Consider the following 4,988-nt stretch of genomic DNA (forward strand, 5'->3'; position numbering starts at 1 on the left):
CTCCAGAGTAATATTATCATTTCATGGTCACCCACAACAATTTGTGTAATTACTGTGAGACAGAGGGGCACCTCCACATTTCTTCAGACAGCCATTCCATCAGCTTTTCTACAGTCAGATTGTCCAGCTTCTGGATGATACCGATTGTTTGCTTCTGTGCCTTCCTGTTCCTTTCATTTTTTGAGTTCTGGGCTATTAGGTGGCCTTCCATTGGATGCAGGAAGGAACAGAGGAAACCCAGCGGGAAATTTAAGCCAGCTGGCCTCACTCTGTCTTTTAAGTTTCAGTTCTAAGTTTGGCCGAGGAAGCACCTTACAGCTGACTGAGAGGATGTCTAAGCAAAACACCTTTGCCTCTGAATTCTCACTCATGTCCTGTCAGGTTCTCTATTTGTACTCTTTGTTCTGTGGAGGGAGAAGAAGCTGGGGGGAGAATCCTGACTGGAGTTCTGTATTCTTTCCCATCTTGTCTTAGCTCAGATGAGAGATGTGGGTGAGGCTGATTTTCCATCTCAAACCTCTGTTTTCCCTCTATAAAATGAACATTGATAATATTTTCTACATGTAGCTCATGGGTTGCTTGCAGTATTCAATGAGAAGTGACCTGGAATATGATTTCTAGGTTGGAAGGGATAAAGAATGTGTGTGGGAAGTTAGCAAGTCTGTATTGCTGGAGCCTGGTCCTGGTGGCACAAGCTCCCACCTGCCCTGATTTGCTGGAATTCTAAGATTCCAGATTCAGGATTCATTTCCTCTTAACCTCGTCTCTTCAGTAGCTCTGTCTGGGTGGGACAAAAATGGCCCTCACTGAAAAACAGAAAGTTGTTTCTCTCTGTGGAGGACTCTTGATCAAGGGTGAACATGTTTTATGTCTTTGTCAGTTTGCATGAAATCCATTGAGCTCTTCTCCTATGTTGTATCCACCAGAAGATGGGAAGGGAGGCTCTGTCAAATTCATTGAGCACCTCTCCTATGTTGTATCCACCAGAAGATGGGAAGGGAGATTTCTTTGTGGGCTGGCAACTTCCTTCTGTTCATTGGTGGGGCTGTTCCTTGGATGCTTGTGTTTTCAGACAGTTTCCAGGAAATTCTAAAGCACATCTGAGGCTGAGAACCTTCTGAGTTTTCTCCAGCTACAGTCCTTCACTTACATTCCTGTTGACCTCCACTGGAGCTTTGGTCAGTACCAAAGTCCCAAATACTCTCAAGGGGGGAAATGGTAAATTAATCACCATCATTATCCTAGCATCTTCCAGGTAATTTCAGGCATCTTTAATATCCTCCTTATCACCAAGGTGAACTCTGGGAATTGGAGGACATTTCTTTTGTTCAGGCTTTTTGCTTCAGTGTATGATTTCCTCCTTTACAGGGCCATCACACTAGCTCATGTTTTAGCCTTCAAATTGGTCCCCTGATCTCTGATTTTTTTTTTCTTTATTCTCAAGCACTGGGCTTGATGGAGGATGGGCCTCACATCCTGAGCCTGGACTTGAAAGGCTCCCATGCTTCAGTTTTGCATTGCCTTTCTGCCAGCTCATCAACTATGCCCCTACTTCCTGAACACAGTTAGTATGATAGCCGCTGTGCTCCAGGCTTCACTTTGATCTTCTAGGCCCTTTTCTGCCTATATAAACTCACACATCCTTAAAAAGCCCAGCTTAAATTTGGCCTCCTTCACCAAGTCTTTTGGGAATCTGCCCCCTGCCAAAGGGATTTCTCTTTGAATTCCTATAACCCTTTATTTGCATTTGACTTTGGAAACTGCACATTCTGAACTTCACACAGAAATTTTGATCTCCTTGAAGACCCCGTTCTATACCTCTTTGAGTGTCCACATGATGCCTAGCACTGTCTTCTTTGCTATGGAGAGTGTGTGGTAAATATTTGTGGCTTGAATGGTGCATAAGTGAGAAACCAACAGGTACCAATAACTTTTGCAAAGTCATCCAGATTGTCTGGTGGACAGAGTTGGAAGAGAAACCACACCTTTGCCACCTATACTCTGCACAATTCTAACAAGTTTGTTTTGCTTAAGGATAGGTGGCAAATGCTTCATTTTAAAAAGTTAGTTGTCTCATCAAAGACATCTGTTTGGTGAGTTAGAAAAAAAATATTAAAAGATATTTATATTGGGAGAAGAAAATATGGTCTTCTGAATAGCTTTACCAAAATAAAAGAAAAAAATAGTCCCCAAGTAAAAAGATTGGCTACCTTTGCTGTCATCTTGGGAGGGTTGGGGAAAGCTGGAGTTGGGGTGGGGATACAAGAGCAAGCTACTTCCAGGAGACTGGGTGCTCTTGGCTTTCTAAGGCATCAGGCTTTTGACAATGTGCCACGACATTGGTGTAGCCTCATTTAGCAAGGGTTAGTGCAGTTTCTTCTCCATTATCATCTTATTAAACTTCCGAGTGCTAAAGCATTTGCTAGCTGACTGTATTAGGTTTTAATCTCTCCTGAATTCCACACATTTCATTTAAGCTGCACAGTTAATTGCCTAAGGGGTAATTGAAAATGAAGCATGAAATGGGTGGTGAGTGAAGGCTCTAACGCAGTCCTTAAATTCTACATTTCTGATTGACTCTGTGCACTCAGTGCTCATTAATGGCATTCCCTTTGATCACCAGCATTTGGTTTGGACCAGTGAATTAGCTCCAAGTGTGCACTTTTTAGAATCTCAATAGCTTTCCCACTCTTTGTCTCCTCTCTCTCTCTCTCTCTCTCTCTCTCTCTCTCTCTCTCTCTCACACACACACACACACACACACTCCTATTCCTAGGATAGTGGCTTTTTCTTACTGTTCACTGTCTTAAAAAATAGACCTTTTTGAAATGAATCCTTGAAAAGCAATTACTCGGCTCTGTCTGAGTTGGTGCATATAAGTGAAGAAGACAGAGAACATGTGGCAGCAGTGGGTACATTTGACACCTGGACCTGGCCTCCTCCCATCAGGCACCTACCTTGCCCTGGGCAGAGTGGCATCCTGGCATGTGGGAGGGGATGGCCTTGCCCCCAATTTCCAGCTCTGTGATGGGGAGCTGCTGGACTCTGGTGAGTGTCTCGTGTTGCACACGTTAGCATTTAACCATGAAGCAGGGCATGATATCATCCATCCTTCTGTCTTCTGATCAAAATAGGAACATAAAGTCTTATTGTTTCTGTCCCTGAGCACATCCAGACTTTTGGCAAGTGTCTCACTGTCCTTAATCTTCTCCATGCCCTTCTGTTTGTGGGAGACAGTGTTGTTAAGGGAGGGCACTGACTCATCTGCAGTGCCCAGAAACCTTGTGGAAGGAAGGCTGCCTGATGTGAACTGCCAAGGCCAAGGGGCAGAGAGCAGGGATAGGGATGGCAGAAACACACATCAATCCAGTCCCCTCCCAGGGCTACCCAGCTGGCCAGCATCAGTTCCACTGGGCTACATTTATCTAGTGTCCATTTCAGTCTAATTCTGTCCCTTGTGTGCTTTGTTAACTGAATTTAGGATTGGATATGTATTGATTTGTAGATTTATGGATTTTTTTCCTCGTCTCTGGAGTCATGTGTCTATAATGATTAAAGCCTGCTTGATTTTGATTGGGAAATGGTGATTAAATTAATAGCTCTTTCCAACAAGGATAAACTCAATGCAGGAAATAGATAAACTGTCTAATTAAACTGGTGTGTCATTGTCTACTTGGAGTGGAAGGTAATTTACCTCTTAACTTGAGCAAGCTAAGAGGTTAATTAGAGAGCAGGAGGTGGCCCAATATGAGCTCCCTCATGGATAGATGGTATTTCTGGGTGGAGAACCCAGGAGCTGTGATCTCACCCAGCAACCGCATTCCCATCCATCCAGTGTGAAACTCCTGAAGGAAACGAGCCCAGGTGTACTGGGCCACATATACGAACAGGCTGCAGCAAGAAGTATTTTGTTCCCTGTGGATGCCAATAACTCATAAATACAGACCTCAATTGGGTGACAGAAAACATGGAAGGACACTTGTCCTTGTCCTTATGTGTTGATGGTAAAATGAGGACAGTAATGTGCTTTCGGCTCACTCACATTTTGCATTATTCTGGGGGAGGCAAATGCTGAGCAATAATATTCCTCTCTCTAGTCAAGTCAGCTAACACTTACTTACAACTTTTTTTTTGTGATTCTATATTAAAAATTTATATTCTAATAAAATACACATTACATCTAATTTACTGTTTTAACCACCTTCACAGTACAGTTCAGAAGTAAGAAGACCCACAGTGCTTTGCTATTTCTACCTCCAGAAATCTTTATCTTAATAAACTGAATCTCTCTCTCTTCACACAACTGTAACTCTCCATTTGCTTTGTCAGCTTCTAGCAGCCACTGTTCTACTTTCTGTCTTTATGAAATGGATCACCTAGGGTACCTCGTATAGTGGCATCCATGTAGTTTTTCTGGCTTGTTTCATTTAGCATTACATTCACTAAAGGGATCCATATTGTAGCATTGGCCAGATTTTCCTCCCTTTTGAAAACAATATTATTTCATTGTTTTTATGTACCACATTTTATTTATCTATCCATCTGCTGATGGACACTTGGATTGTTTCTATCTTTTTTTTTTTTTAGTTTTTTTCCCCATAATTTTATTGAGAGACAAATAGCAATGAGACAGTTTCAAATCAAATTGGTAGGACAGTTTCAATAATTAACACATTGCATACTGTCTTCCTAGTGGTTATTTTCTGTACAAGATGCAGACACGATATCCTATTTACAAACACTAATACAACAAATCCCTCTATTCATTAAGAGAATGTAACTATATATTTATCCTAACCATTTTGAATACAGATACAAAATGAACATTCATCTGTATCCCCTTTTTTGTTTAGTTCCCTCATTTGAATATTATAGGTGTGTAAACTCAGCAAAATATTCTAAAAGAGTCCAGTAGTCCATAATAGAATTGGTTCTTCTGTTTCACTGGCAATGTCAGAGATTGTCTAACTTAGTCCCCTACAGCTCAG

This window comes from Octodon degus, unplaced genomic scaffold (genome assembly GCF_000260255.1).
Source record: "Octodon degus isolate 3935 unplaced genomic scaffold, OctDeg1.0 scaffold00003, whole genome shotgun sequence".
In the NCBI taxonomy this organism is placed as follows: domain Eukaryota; kingdom Metazoa; phylum Chordata; class Mammalia; order Rodentia; family Octodontidae; genus Octodon; species Octodon degus.